The sequence below is a fragment of the Nicotiana tomentosiformis genome, chromosome 4 (assembly GCF_000390325.3).
Source record: "Nicotiana tomentosiformis chromosome 4, ASM39032v3, whole genome shotgun sequence".
Classification (NCBI taxonomy): Eukaryota; Viridiplantae; Streptophyta; class Magnoliopsida; order Solanales; family Solanaceae; genus Nicotiana; species Nicotiana tomentosiformis.
This window is the reverse complement of record NC_090815.1, coordinates 41393835-41411111: the sequence shown is the minus strand read 5'-3', so window position 1 is coordinate 41411111 and position 17277 is coordinate 41393835.

Below are 17277 nucleotides of genomic sequence, written 5' to 3'. Positions count from 1 at the left end.
GTCCAATAATCTCGTCTCACCCAGTACAAGTTGATCGGGCAATAAGCCACCTCAAACACCATCTAAAATCTCATACAACACCATCAAAGCGCCAACAAGCTACAACTTGAATATGACTCATAAGGAAGAATGAACTCAGATAAGGAACTACCCAGCCCGCGTACGAATAAAACGGCCAACGGATGCTATAAACCTTTCTCGAAAACGAGAAACAAGACACACAAAAATAAGTATAGGGAACCGTACTCAATATCTCACTGTTGCGGCATGCAACCCAATTCAAGCATGACATCGTTGCGGCGCACAACCCATGGTGGCGTGCCTCCCGATCCAAACAATGTAACCGTGGTGGCGTGCCACCCGATCTACACATAACAACCAATAAGGAAACACCCATCAAGCCAAAATGCTTATACTTACGAAATGCCCGAATGTCGGCCACAAGCACGCCAAGTGCATAATACAAATTCTGGGGAGACGGACAGCACCATACGCTACAAAAATCCAAGCACGACTAAGGTGCAATAAATGACCTGTATCTCGAGAGCCATCGTGCTCATACAACACCACAAGCTACATAGGATCACAACACACATGCGAATAATCAAGTCGTCTCACAACCCACCTGGCACAATAGAGTATTACATGGAATAGTTGAAAACGGGAATAACATCCAACGCTCGAAGACTCCTCCATAAGCAGTACTATGCTGAATGAACATATCTGATCTGATGTAAATCTACTAACGGACCTCAAGCTGATTCCGCTTATCCCATATTGGGCTAATAACCTTCCAAGGATCCCATAATAACCCTATTCATGACACATAAGAGCAGTCGTCCAATCCGAAACAAACTACCGCAGTCCACAACCAAAGGAATAGAGCGCCCTTCAGGCATAAACTCTCACATTAGCGATAGTACCCTAATCTCCATACTTGGTTTCAATCCTTAACAATCAAGTGACTAACATGTCACACTTATACAATTTTCCCGTGGGTTATAATCCCACGACCTTCCGCACTAAGGTAGCAAGGCCTGCACATCTACACCTCCAGCCGTACAAATTCTGTAAAGTAATTCAAGAATCCGCAAATCAGTAGTCAATGCATCTTCCACAGAACACCATTCTCAAGTGACACTAAGATAATGCCCGTTTACTCTGAACACCTGAATTCTTCCCTGCTCATCCAAGCTCGTGACATTCTTATCAACACCGAGCCACAACCTTGATCCTCAACTTCCAATTCACATGCCTCTCACTGTACCTATAATACAGCTATGCGAGAGTAAAAGAATTCGTCAGATGCCTTGAACTACTAGTAGAATGAACACTTCATTGGCTAGAAACCTTTCACTTAACTCATTTCAGAAGAACCATTGCAACACGCAACTGAATTCCCATAACTGTAAAAAAATACAAACCTCAAGTCGTGGTCTAAATTGCCATAACTCTTTCGGGAACCATTTATACATAACAAGGATATTTGAATCATATACCTCCCAAATCAATCAAATCATGGTGGATGTCAAGCCTGCACGTACAACCAGAAACCACTTGTATAACTTAACACGCCGAAGGAATGGATCATTGCCACAATTATGTCGATTTAAACCATTACTAACCAACCCCACTTCTTCCAATTTACTCTTGAATTGCTTTAGAAATAATAATAGCTTCATTCAAAACATAACGAAACCCAACAACAATCATTCTAAGTGACCCAATTCACGAGACCACATCGTCTCAATACCCATGAACCATCGCATACCCTCCTTATGCGCACAATAGCATCTCCAACTGATACACCCATTCTGAAAGATCCCCTATGAATCTGAAGTTGTCTACTTCCATCTCTCTAACATCGCACCTCAAACCCCTGGTGCTAACATAGAAATACTCCAAGTCCCTTTCATAATCCACTTGCAAAAAATCGATCCTTAACCACACAACGGACCCAATCGTAGACGGTGGTCTCCCCCACTTAGCTTTAAGATACAATCACATAAATGTAAAACCCACAAGGAAATCTGGGACACTTTGCAAGTGGCCCATGAAGGAACACCTCAAGTGAAGAGGTCTAGAGGAACACTACTATATTCTCAATATGAGAATTTTACCATGAAGGAAGGGGGAACCATCCAAGAGATGTATACAAGGTTCACCACATTGACAAATGAACTTAAGTCTCTTGGAAGGATTATTTCTAAAGAAGACAGAGTTGAGAAGATTTTGATAAGGGTTCTACAAGTTACTTGGGAGAGAAAAATCACTGCCATTCAGGAATCAAAAAATATTGCCACTTTTAGGTTGGATGAGCTAATTGGAAATCTCACTGCTTAGGAACTTAGAAGACAAACCATGAAGATGGATGCACCCAAGAAGGAAAGGAGCCTGGCACTCAGAATCACTGAAGGTTCTGATCTAGAAGATGATGAAATGGCTATGATCACAAAGGACTTCAAAAGGTATCTAAAGAGAGGAAAGTGTCCTTCAAGAAGTGGAAGCTACAGCAAACCAAAGGCTCCTGAAACGCAAACCAATGAGGGATGTTACAAGTATGGTAAGACTGATCACCACATCAAGAACTGCCCTCAATGAAAAATTGAATGGAAGAAGGAAAGAGTTGAATGAAGAAACAGAAAGAAGGAATAGGTTCATCCCAAGAAGAACAAAGGATCAACAAAGGCTATGGTTGCTGCTTGGGGAGAAAGCTCAGATGAGGACTCAGATGATGAAGATGAAGATGAACAAGCACTTATGGCAATTGGAGAATCCGATAAGGAATTTGAATTAAGTATAATCCATCTAAAAGACAAGATTAAGTTTTTGTCTAAAGAAAGGCTATCTAAGTTACTTCTAGATTTTATTGATAAATCTGAGGATATAAACAATGAAAAGAAATAGTTGTCTAAGGAATGTGTGATTTTAAAAGCAAAGTGTAAGAACCTAGAACTTAGAGTTAGTGAGATTGTAAGTGAAAACACTGCACTAAAGAACCAGGTTCATGAATTTGAATCAAATGTCCTAGAACTTAGATCTGAAACCTAAAATTGAAATTAGGAACAAGTAAGAAGATAGCTGATTGCACACAACTCACTCTAGAAGAAAATGAAGGTAAACTAAAAGATGAGTTGTATAAGAAGGATGAGCAGGTAAGAATTTTGATAGAGGATCTAGGCAAGGTCAAGCATGAACTAGACAGAACTTGTAAATGGAACAGGTCCTCCGATTCACTGTCATGGCTACAGGAACATCACAGTAGCAATAGAAGAGGAATTGACTTTGGGAATATGCTCCCTAAATGGGATCCCAAAAGCAAGTATCTCACACTTCCTGAGAACAAAATTTGCACACATTGTGGTAAGACTGGTCACTATAAAAGTGAATGTACTGCAAAAGAAAAGGCTAGTCAAAAGAACAAAAAGTTTGTTCAAGGGAAAAATAGGTTGCCAGGTTAGGCTAAAAAGAATTTGATTCATCCTTTTGCCTATAGAAAGGGACCCAAACTAGTTTGGGTTCCTAAGACTAACCCCTGATTTCCTTTTGCAGGTCTAAGTGAATGGGAGAAGCCAAATATGGTACATGGATAGTGCTGCTCAAAGCACATGACAGGAAGCAAGAACCAGTTCCTTTCACTTGAGGACCTCAAAGGAGGTAATGTCTCCTTTGGAAATGGAGGTGAGATCATTGGGGTTGGTAAGGTAGGTAAGACTGACTCTCACTCGATTGAGAATGTCTATTTGATAGACGGCCTAAAATACAGTCTAATTAGTGTATCACAACTGTGTGATAGAGGTAACTTGGTAGCATTCACCTCTACTAAATGCTTTGTGATTAATCTTACCACTGACAAGATTGTTTTGCAGGGAAAAAGAGTGAACAATATATATATTGTAGATCTGTCCACATTGTCAGAAAATGAACTCACTTTCTTAAGTGTGTTGGACAATGATACCCTCCTTTGGCACAAGAGACTTGGACATGCAAGTCTAAGTCAACTCAATAAATTAGTCTCCAAGGACTTGGTGATAGGACTGCCTAACATCAAGTTCAAGCAAGACAAAGTTTGTGAGGCTTGTGCAAGGGGGAAGCAGGTAAGATCCTCTTTTAAATGCAAGAAAGTGGTAAGCACCACCAGGACGATAGAACTGGTCCATATGGATCTCTGTGGTCCAATGAGAATATTAAGCAGAGGTGGTAAAAGATATGTGATGGTGCTTGTTGATGATTACTCTAGGTTATACTTGGACGTTGTTTTTAATATCTAAAGATGACGCATTTGACAAGTTCACTTATTTTGTTAGAAAAACTCAGAAACAACTAGGTAATCAACTTGCATCAATTAGGTCTGATCATGGCACTGAATTTAAAAATGCTGCTCCTAGGACTCCACAACAAAATGGAGTAGTTGAAAGACAGAATAGGACACTTGAAGATATAGCTAGGACTATGCTTCTTTCTAGTAAACTTCCCCATAGCTTCTGGGCAGAAGCTGTAAATACTGCATGCTACATCATAAATAGGTGCATGACTAGACCTCTTGTTGAGAAGACTCCCTATGAGTTACTTAAAGGGATAAAACCAAATATATCCATCTTAGGGCATTCGGATGCAAGTGCTTTGTGCACAACAATGGTAAAGACTCCCTAGGCAAGTTTGATCCCAGAAGTGATGAAGGAGTATTCTTGGGATATTCTTCACATAGTAAAGAATATAAGGTATATAACAAAAGAACTATGTGCGTTGAAGAAAGTGTTCATGTGATTTTTGATGAAACTAACATTCTTTCTGAGAGACGGGAACATGATGATGAAGCAATTGGGCTGGTAATAAACTTAAATGAAACCACAGCCCAGACTGAAGGTGCACTGGAAGAAGGAACATGTTCTTCCACCCAGAGCAACATGACACGGGGAACAAAACAAAGAGGAAATGATACCCAAACCTCAATGGAACTTGTCCATGAACTTGTTCCACAGCAACAAAACACTAAAGGAACATCAAGAGGAAACCAGCTGGTTGTGAAACCTTACAAGTATCAAAGTTCTCATCCCATAGAGAACATAATTACCGATCCAACCTATGGAATCAAAACCAGATCTTCATTAAAGAATCTTTGTACTTTTGATGCCTTCTTATCTCTTATTGAACTTAAAAATATTGCTGAGGCTTTGCAGGATGCAGACTGGGTAAATGCAATGCAAGATGAACTCAACTAATTTGAAAGGAGTCAAGTTTGGCATCTGGTACCAAGACCCTTGGACATATCAGTAATTGGCATAAAATGGGTCTTCATAAACAAGCTTGATGAGGATGGAACAATTACAAGAAACAAGGCAAGATTGGTGGTTCAAGGATATAGCCAAGAGGAGGGCATAGACTATGATGAAACCTTTGCTCCAGTTGCAAGGTTGGAAGCAATAAGACTCCTTATAGCCTTTGTTGTTTACATGGAATTCATTCTCTACCAGATGGATGTCAAGAGTGCCTTCCTCAATGGCTATCTAAAGGAAGAATTGTTTGTCAAGCAACCTCCGGGGTTTGAAAGCAAGGAAAGTCCTGATCATGTGTACAAACTTGACAAAGCACTCTATGGGCTCAAGCAGGTGCCAAAAGCATGGTATGAAAGATTATCAAAGTTTTTGCTTGAACATGACTAGAAGAGAGGTAAAATTAACAATACTTTATTCTTGAAAGAAAAAGGTAAAGATCTCTTGGTAGTTCAGATATATGTTGATGATATAATCTTTGGAGCAACAACTGATAAGTTAAGTAAAGGGGAGTGAATTTGAAATGAGCATATGGAAGAGCATGATGGGAGTGAATTTGAAATGAGCATGATGGGTGAGCTTAATTTCTTTTTAGGCTTACAAATTAAACAAAATTCAAATGGAACTATGATCCATCAGCAGAAGTATGTAAAAGAGTTGCTTAAAAGATTTAAAATGGAAGATTCTAAAGAAATTGACACTCCTATTGCAACAGCTACAAAGTTGGATATAGATGAACCCGGTTCATCTGTTGATCAGAAGTTGTATAGGGGAATGATTGGCTCATTGTTGTATCTCACTACTAGTAGACCTGACATTGTTTTTAATGTAGGCTTTTGTGCAAGATTTCAGGCAAACCTGAAGGAGTCTCACTTGACTGATGTCAAGAGAATTTTGAGATATCTAAAAGGCACCACTGAGCTTTGTCTTTGGTATCCAAAAGGTAGTAATTTCAATCGTGTGGGATATGTTAATGCTGATTATACAGGTTTTCTTATGGATAGAAAGAGCACCTCAGGTATGGCACACTTTCTTGGCTTATGTCTTGTGTCTTGGGCTACTAAAAAGCAAAATTCAGTGGCCTTATCTACTCTTGAAGCTGAGTATGTTGTTGTTGCCTCATGTTGTGCTCAATTGTTATGGATCAAACAACAATTAATGGACTTTGGAATTGATGTTGGTTGTATCCCCATTTTTGTAACAACACTAGTGCAATTAGTATGACCAAGAACCTGGTTCATCACAAGAGAACTAAGCACATAGATGTTAGGCATCACTTTTTGAGGGATAACTATGAAAAGGGGTTGATCACTGTGGAATTTTATGCTACTGACAAGCAAATAGCTGACATCTTCACAAAAGCCCTAAGTAGAGATCACTTTGAAAGGAACAGGTTAGAATTAGGGATGATTAAGATCACCTAAAAGGATCAGTTCAGAATTCACAACGAACAAAAATGAAAAAGAAATTGCTTTTTTGGTTAGAAAATCTGAAAATGTGTATATAATTAGATTAATTTTTGTTCAGACTCATACTTTCAATAGTATACTCTTGTGCCATGTGTTAAAATGACTCATTAATCTCTAATGATATTTTCTCTATTTTGGCAAATTTAGACTTACACAAGAGAATTATCAGTGAAGAACCTGGTTCATCAAGATAACACGGTATATTTTTTACACTCTGCATAATTTGAAATAATAATATTTGGATCATAAGCAGAGTCCTACTTAATTCCAAACTCCTTTTGGACTTATCCATTACAAGTGAACCAGTTCTGTTCAAAAGAGTCCCAACCGAATTAAAGTATCTAGATTTTAGGGATACACTCCAAAGTCTTTTCAAAACTGAAATTCAGTTTGATTAGACTTCCATACCCATTAGCATCCCTTCCACCACCCCAACCTCTAAGAAAGGAGTAAAGATGTTTGCTCGCAAGGTTGTTGCGGGGAGAGAACAAATCAAGAAAATAAATGAAAAATTGAAAGCAGGTAAGGAAGAAGAACCCTAGAAATCTGATGAATCATTCAAATCTGCTACTGAGGGGGAAGAAACGGTTTCTTATGAAATTGAACAGGTACAAATTTGGAGAATAGGTTTGTACTAGTAGGGTCTAAAGCAGGTGTTGAAACTATAGAGTCTGGAAGAATTGGTGGTAAAAATAAAAAAGAAAAAGAAAAATGGAGCAAGGGTGTTCGAAGTGCTGTGAGGAGAAAGGGTAAAAGAGTGGTTAATTCTTCACCCACTCCTGTGAGTTTAACCAAAAACACAAGTGCAATGGTTATTTGGGGAGAAAAATATACTAGAATAGGGAGAGTGTAAAGAAAATATGGGGAAGTGGGTCTGGCGAAGCCGCTGAAGGGCTGGTTCAACTTAGAAAAAATATAGATGAACCTGTTTCATCTGAACAGGAAACCCCCGCAGACCTACTGAAGAGAGTGACTGAAAGTTATAATCCAAAGAAGAAAGGGAGGTTGGTACAAGCAAGGATCATTTTGGGGAAAATACGTTGCCTGCTTGTGACTATGAAGTCCATGTCTCTCCTAAAGAACCTGGTTCATCTAAGAAGGCACCAGTGAATAGCAAGGTGTGAGCCTTGGTGCAAGAAAGTGGCGCTAAGGATGCTGAGATTGAGGGGCTGAAAAAAAGGTTGGCTGAGGTAGAGACTGAGAGAGATGCTCTCGGAACTGAGCTGGCAAGAGAAAAGGAGAAGAATGGTGGCATTCTTCAGGATATGCTAAAACTCCTCCAAGCCAAAAATCAAGCACCTAGTTCTTCCAAATCTTAAATTCCTAGCCCAATGTAGACCTTTCAGTGACCCAGTTTGGGATGTTTTTTTTTGTTTGCTCATGTTTTCAGTATTTTTATTTTTTTTATGCTTTGTGGAAGAATCGTATCAATCATCAATGAAATTCACTATTTTTGCTCTAACTGTTTGTTTATATTTCTTTGATGGTTAAAATTCTTAGCTTGATCTATGATGATTAATCCATGATTGCATTTGAAGTAGCCCCAGTGGCCATGAGTAAGTTTTAAAATCTGGTTATCTCATATTTTTTATGCAACTTTTTGATAATGCCGAAAGGGAAAAAAAGATTGTGCTTTACACTTTGAACAGTCATGTTTATAACCTAATGAACATGGTCCTTTATGATAAGTGAAAATTGTTCTAACGTTGTATTGATGTTGGGTTAAGTTGAAACAAGGCCTAAGCTTATGAAAAGCACAGAGTTTTTCATCATCAAAAAGGGGAAATTTATTGGCCTAAGCGAAGGTTAGTTTTGAAGATTAACAAAGGAAGCTCAGGCATGAAGCATGCATGAACTAAGTTTATCCCTTGTGTGCATAGACACGGGCAGATTCGAGCATATGGGATGCACGTGAAGGAGATAAGCTTAACTTGGTCTAATTAATATCTCCTGATCGAAAAGGGTTGCATAATTGATAAGGAGAAGGACTCCTTAATCAAAGAGAACACTATCCAAGATAAGGGCGGAGTTAGAGGTTGAGATCAACTAGAACTCTTCCACCAAGGAAGAGTAGCATTAGAACTCTAGTTATTTTCTACTCTACTAACTTTATAAATCGCAGGATGTTCTCATTCTACAGGTGATGCACAAAAGTAGAAGTTAAACGTGAATTGAGAGCAAAATAGCAAGGCATTTTGCAAGCAGTTCGTGTGTGATTCAGGTGTGCGAACCTGAAGCTACATGAACCAGATAGAAGAACCAGCTCCAAGTGTATGTCTTTTATTCTAGTTCAATTGTAGTAGGTGTTTTCATATTGTACCTTTCAGCTTTATCTAGAGGCAATTGTAATAGGTACTCAGAGTTTTCAAGTTAGAGTTAACTTGAAGTTGTCGCAGCAGTTAGAGATTGGTTGCCACAACGAGATTAGAGTTAATCCTAGGTTTACAAAAGTATTTTGTAAATGCAATTTTTTGGCTCAGTGATTTAGTGGAGAGTTTGGAAAAATCCTACTGGGAAGGAGGTCGTGATTTTTTCACCTTTTGAGCCAGGTGTTTTCCACGTAAAAATCTTTGTGTTCTTTAATTTCTGCATTTATTATTCCGCAATAGTAATATAAGGAATACATAGAAGAACCGGATCTTTCTATAATCTGTGCACGCGAAAAATTGGACACCACACAAATCACCCCCTCTTGTGTGGTATTGAAGTTAAAACACCATAACTAAAGCGTGGTCTCAACCCCTACTCTTATAGCTGAGGACAAATCCTAAACCAACTCAACTTACAAACAAATCCTAAACCAACTTTACTTAGGAATCTGGATTTGGTAAGAAAAGGGTTAAGTAATTCGGTCCTAATTAAGAAAGACCCAAAATATTAACAGGAAATAAACAAAAGTAAATCGAATACCTTTTCCACTTAAACGGATTAATTATTCTATATAGGAAGAATTACAAAAGTAAATTCATAACATGTGAAAACTGTTTAGTAAAATTACGAGGAATCAACACTTTCACTTTTCACTTTTCTCTTTTGGCAGGTTATTGCCTTTTATGTCCTTATGAATGACTTTCGCTTTCACAAGGCACAACTTTTCTCCTTATAATATGGGCCCGCCTCACTGTGTGATAGTTTGTCTATTGTCGGTTGTGTCACTTTGAAGTTTGTCAATTGTTAGTTTCAACTGAAAAATTAAATAAACACTTGCTCCCAATTATAGCATTTGACTTTAAAGATTCTTGCTCTTCTGTTAAGAAAAATATTTAGTTGCAATTTATAATCTTTTATATTTGTTGTCACTAAAGAGTGTACATGTGTAAAGTCCTCCCTTCGTTCACTTTTAATTGTTCACTTTTGACTTTGCACTCTTTTTAAAAAATATATGAAGTATGTATTTTATCATTTTACACATAATAATGATAGTATTTTCAAAAGCCTTGAAAAATGATTTGGTGAATGAGTAGTTAATGATAAGGGTACAACAGGAAAAAAAATCGGGAATTTAATTTGTTTAAGTTACTGGGTTCTAAATTAATAAATTATACATATTCGATGAATTTCTTAAGACAAATGGTTTGAACAAAAGCTACTGGGTTCGGCCGAACTCGTAGCTTGCTTTCTAGCTTCGCCCTTGTTTCCGGATAAGTTCACTTGCATCGTGTGGGATGAAGTATCAATGGCCAAAAGACAATTGTTAGAGGCTTTTGATTTACTATTGGAAGATCTAATGGATACAAAGATATTGTTTGGTGGAAAAATTGTCTTTGATGGTAATTTCAGACAAACTCTTCCTTGTTCGCAGCGGAAAAAAGAGGATTTTAGTCAAAGAAAGTTTGCTATGTTCTGACATCTCGAATCAACTTGAAAAATTGTGATTATCAGTAAATATGCGAGCGAGAACAGATCTACCTTTTGTGAATATTCGATGAAGATAGGGAGCGAAAAAGAAAAAATAAATTGCCAAGGTAAGATTGAAATTCCTGAATGTTTTGTTATTCCTTTTATTAGTGAAAAAGAATCGTTAAATCTTTTATTTAGAGTAACTTGTCCAAATTTGTATACATTTCTTATGATATGTCTTTTATGACTTCTCGTGTTATTTTGACAACAAAAAATGATTTCGTTGATGAAATAAATTATATGCTCATAACTCAATTTTTGGGTGATTCTAGAACATATGCATTTGATGAAACTATTGAAACAAATGATCAAAGTCAATATGAAGGTCTTGCATAGCTTACACCCTCCTGGTTTACCTCTGTATAAATTAACTTTGAAAAAAAAATATTTTGTTATGTTATTGCGGAATTTAAATCCATGCGAAGGTTTATGTAATGGTACACGACTTATATGTTATAATTTTGAAAAGAATATTATAAGTGCTAAAATTGCAAGCGGTTATTTAAAAGATGCACATGTATTTATTCCGAGAATACCGTTGTTATCGTCACAAGACGAAAAACTACCTATTCCTTTTAAAAGACCACAATTTCTTATTAGATTATGTTTTATTATGACTATAAATGAAGCTCAAGGTCAAACATTAGATTTTGTCGGAATTTATTTACGGTAACTTATTTTTTCACATGGTTAGCTTTATGGTGTTTTATCACGAGCAAAAAACTCAAATTCTGTAAAAAGAAATGATAGCAACAACGATTATACAACACACAATATAGTATATGAAGAAATCATTCAGGCAACTATTTTATAAATTGACAGCTATACTATAAGCAGCTAAGCTAGATACTACTTGGACGCAGCAGTGGCTATCGGGTAAGTAAATTTCTTCGATGGATGACCTGTTAAACATTCTAATCAATAGAAATTTGAATGGCTTCAGATTCTGCTAACTATATGAAATGAGCTACATTAGTTGTATCACATATGAAATAGCTATTAACTTGACAGTAATGCAGATTTGGAAAACATGAATAGGAAAAATTAGGTACCTGTTGTTTAATTCTTCTGATCAGAGTATGCATCGTCGTCGTAACAAAAATTTAGGGTTTTTACAGTTCAGTAGTTGCTCAATTGGCATAATCACATGGTTGAAAGGTTAGTTTAGTGTTCTATCTTTTTTCGTTATATATGACTGTGATTATTTTATTTCTGGGTTCTTGTTGATTTGTTGTTCGAAATCATATTGTAGTTTTATGTTGATTTTACGAAATTCAAAAACACCTTGAAAACAAATTGGGCTTTATGCAGACTATCTGACCATTTTCCATCTTTTTTTGTATCATAGTTGGGATTTTTTAACAAATGAAGAGAACAAAGGAGAAAGTCACAGAGAAAAATAGAGCAGGCGCGGTAAAATTTGCTAAGCACGCACGCGTCAAAGCGAGAAGAAAAGCGTGTATCTTGTTATAAATATATTATATTATGGATATTTATTTAGTACTACGTTGTAAATAAGTTTTCTGAAGAAACTTATCTATATGAGACTCCGCCGTAAATATGTTTATCTATTTAGTACTCTATTGGAAATAAGTCTCATGAAGAACCTTATCCTTTCGGTACCCCATTACGGATAAACATCACCCCCGGTAGAAGGTTATCCATATCTGGTACAATGAGCTTATCCTTTCAGTACCCTGTTATAGATAAACATCACCCTCCGGTAGAAGATTATCTATATCTGGTACAATGAACTTATCCTTTTGGTATCCCGTTATGGATAAACATCACACCCGGTAGAATATTAACTATATCTGATACAATGAGCTTATCCTTTCGGTACCCCATTATGGATAAACATTACCTCCGGTAGAAGATTATCTATATATAGTACAATGAGCTTATCGTGTCGGTACTCCATTACGGATAAACATTACCTCAGGTAGAAGATTATCTATATCTGGTACAGTAGCAACTTGCAGAAGCAGCTTACATAGCAGCTTGCTTTCTTCTATAAATAGAGAAGATTTCAGTTCATTATGAATATAAGTTTGAAGTTTGAATAATATATCATTTTTTCTCTATACTTGTCTTTATTTAACAGTCTTTATTTTATAACATGTTATCAGCACGAGACTCTGTCATCTCGAGCAAATACTTAGAAAGTATCAGAGGTACAAACTTTCTTTTTCTATATAATGTCAAATCTTTCTAAACTTCAATTTGTAGCCCTGGATATATCGGGCAAAAGCTACATATCTTGGGTGCTTGATGCTGAAATTCATCTTGATGCGATGGGTCTGGCAGACACCATCAAAGACAAAAATCAAGCATCAAACCAAGATCGTGCCAAAGCATTGATATTCCTACTCCATCACCTTGATGAAGGCTTGAAAATGGAATATCTCACTATTAAAGATCCAGTCATACTGTAGAATAATTTGAAAGATAGATATAACCACCTGAAGATGGTCGTTCTTCCACAAGCACGTTATGATTGGACTCATCTAAGGCTACAAGATTTTAAATCTATCAGTGAGTATAATTCAGCTATGTTCAGAATTATTTCCCAATTGAAATTATGTGATGATAATATTACTAATCACGATATATTGGAGAAAACTTTCACCACTTTTTATGCCTCGAATATGCTCCTGCAGCAGCAATATCGAGAGATGGGATTCAAAAAGTATTCTGAACTTATCTCACATCTTCTTGTAGCCGAGCAACATAATGGGATATTAATGAAAAATCATGAAAGTCGACCTATTGGTTCTTGTCCATTCCCTGAAGTGAATGAGACGAACCTTCACCAAGCTAAGCGTGGAAGAGGACGTGGCCCCAGTCATAGTCATGGCCATGGTCGGAGAAGAAACTCTAATCATAGTAATAATAATGCACCAAATAACCCTCCTCACCACTAAAAGTGGAAAAAGGAAGGAACAAAAGTATGAAGCAGTGCAAGAAGCAAAGGCAGAAAATGCATGCTATAGATATGGAGGAAAAGGGCACTGGTCACGTACATGTCGTACGCCAAAGCACCTGGTTGAGATGTATCAAGCCTCCCTGAAGAAGACAGAGAAAAATACTGAACCAAATTTTATTTCTGAAGATAATTTAGACTTCATGCATTTGGATGTAGCTGATTATTTTGTACTCCCGGAAGGAGAAACAAGTCATGTGATCGGTGATAAATCTGTAGAAATGTAAAAATTTTAATTTTTATTGTTTATAGTAGATAGTATGGTTATATAATTGTTGTACATAAATAAAAGTTATGCTTTGATAGTGATGTTTACTATCATATTTATTTTGTTTATGTCATTTTGAAGAAATTTTCTCTCATGATACCAGAAGTGTCTGAGAGATATTTGGTAGTATAAAATTTATCAAAAGCTCCTGAAGAGCTAATTGTTTGTCTAGAAGATACATGACACAAGTAGTGCCTGAATAATATTTGATTGTGAACAATAAATTGAAGTCTCCCGAAGAGCTTATATGCAAATTTGTCATTCATATTATATGATTGTGGTCAAAATATATGTTATAATAAATCAAAAGTTTACTAATACGAATGGCTATCATACTGAGACTATAAATAATTGGAAGATTGAAAATTTTCATGTTTCCACAATCTAGGGGGTAAAATAATATGCATGTGAGAACTTACCCGCCTTATTATTTGTACTATATCATATATCACAGTAAATCAGAAGTTTACTAATGCAAATATTTATGCCATAGTAAACGAGAAGTTTACTAAGAGATAGCACATGCCATGATAAAGTTGAAGTTTTCATTTGCTATTTTTAAATGAGCTATTTGAGAATTCATATAAGCATATACTGAAGAACTAGAAGATTCTTCAGGAATTCTCTTGTGTTGCTTATTCTCATAATAAATTGATTATACCAGCTAAAGTTGGGACTAAGACCCCTGAATTCTAGAATATATATATAAAAGATGAATATGGGCCCACTCACTTATCATGTGAACCACTTATAGATGCATATATGAGATGGTTACATGTGTGTTTATTGTCAACCTGCAGTTTGGCATTTGAAATTGCTTTTCTCAATTAAAAGCATAATTTTCATATTATGAAATCAAGATAATTCATCTTGATGATGCTGGTTTATATACAAGCTAGTTTAGCATTGAATACCTCGTATTAATGGCTAAACTATTTCTTATGAGAACAAAGCCTCATGTGTTGGTCTAAGATTTTCTAAATTACATACAGCAGCACTTGTATGCATCAGACCAACAATATATGATAAGTCCTCCCCTCACAATTGGTTTAGGATCAGAAACCAAATATTTTTACTATCTAATAACTTTTGATGTGTGGTATTTGATTAATATCTCTACCACAATGCACAAAGATAGGTTTCACAAAGAAGATTGGGGATATGTGTTAGTTTTTCTAACATTTGGGGATGAAATAAACAGGTGAAAAATATGCTATATGAATCGAATTATCATTAATATGATCCTCACTTAGAAGATAATTCAAATCAAATACCAGAAGCATTTGCTGATTCAAAATTAAATATCATATTTCAGTTGCAAATGCTCCTATTAAAATTAAAATCCCTGAAGGATAAAGTTTACTGCACGTATGAAGCGTAGTAAACCGATCGGCTCCGAAGGTAACAATTCTTGAAAAATGATAGGAGCAAATGATTGAAATGATCATAATGAGGATATGAGCTCTAGAAGAGCCCACGACATAACATTTCATGAAACTTCAGAAGAAGTTCAGGTACCTAAAAAAAAAAAAAGTGATGAGATCTCAACAAGTTATGTCGCTTAGGAACTGATACAAAATGATCGCCGACGATATATTTGATACAATATAGTTTATAATATTGTAAAAAATTGTGAGGATCGGACTTGTAGTCCAAACACCTAAAGATTTCATGCCATCTAAATGCAAGGCATACCCTAAATGACTCATTTGATTAAGTCTATATGAAGATCCCTGAAAGATTTAAAATGTTTGAAGCATATAGTTCAAAGTATCGTGAAATGTACTCAATCAGATTACAAAGATCTTTGTACGGTTTAAATCAATTTGGGCGCATGTGATATAATCTTCTCAGTACATATTTGATGAAAGAAGGTTACATAAATGATGTTATCTGTCCATGTATTTTTATAAAGAAAATGACATCAGAATTTGTTATACTTGCTGTTTATGTTGATGACATAAATCTTGTTGGAACTCTAGAAGAGCTCCAAAAGGCAATTGAATATCTTAAGAAAGAATTTGAGATGAAAGATCTTAAAAAGACAAAACTTTGTCTTGGTCTGTAAATTGAACATTAACATACAGGGTCTTTATCTATCAATCTGTCTATACAGAAAGGGTTTTAAAACGCTTTTACATGGACAAAGCACACCCATTGAGTACATCAATGGTTGTTCGATCACTTGAAGTGAATAAGGATTTGTTCCGACCTCCAGAAGAGGATGAGGAACTCCTTGGTCCCGAAATATCTTATCTTAGTGCAATTGGTGCACTTATGTATCTTGCTAATGCTACAAGGCCTCGCATAGCATTTTCTGTTAATGTACTAGCGAGAGTGAGTTGCTCTAGTGGTAAGCACCCTCCACTTCCAACCAAGAGATTATGAATTCGAGTCACCCCAAGAGCAAATGGGGAGTTCTTGGAGGGAGGGGAGCTAAGAGTCTATCGGAAACAGCCTCTCTACCACAGGGTAGGGGTAAGGTGTCACGACCCAACTGGAAGGTCATGACTAGAACCCGGGCCATACTTGCCGAGCACCAACGTACATTTTATCTAACCTTCCTTATTATCTTTAAGGGCCGACAAGACCAATATAAATGGTAGACATGGATCATGAACATCCAACAATGAAAGATAATGTCATGAACATACGTAACATGGGACGACAAGACTGTCAAGAAACTATATATAAGGTACGAGCTACCATGGTGCCATGAAAGACTATACAACAAAAATCAGCCGACAAGGCATTCCAAACCATACATGAGTCGACACCTGTCTATGAGCCTCTAAAAGAACATAAGTGCTACAACATTGCCGGAACAGGGCCCCGACATACCCATAATGTCGATAACAAAAATGCATACCAAGACCACGGCAAGTCCGGAGAAGGGATCTCGCCAATAACCGCTGAATCGGATAGCCTACTGTGATGGGGGAGCTGCGTCTACCCGTCTATCAGGACCTGTAGCACGACATGCACCGTCCACAAATAAAAAGGACGTCAGTACGAATAAAGTACTGAGTATGTAAGGTAGGAAAGCATAAGTAAGAACAATAATGTAAACAGTGATAGGGAATATACAACCTGTGACATCTGGGTACCTCTGAGGGCTACTGACATGAAATACATGATACATACATATATATATACATAAACTTTTAAAACATATGCCTTTGTGCGCATCATCATCATCATATCGTATCCGGCCGTAATAGGCTCGGTAAAACGTACCCGGCCATCATAGGGCTCGGTAGAATCGTACCCGGCCACGTGGAGCTCGGTAAAACCCAACTGATCAGTGGTTGCACAATAGGTGCCATACCCGGCCGACTATAGCGCGGCTCGGTAGAGTAAAATAGATACATATATATGATGCAT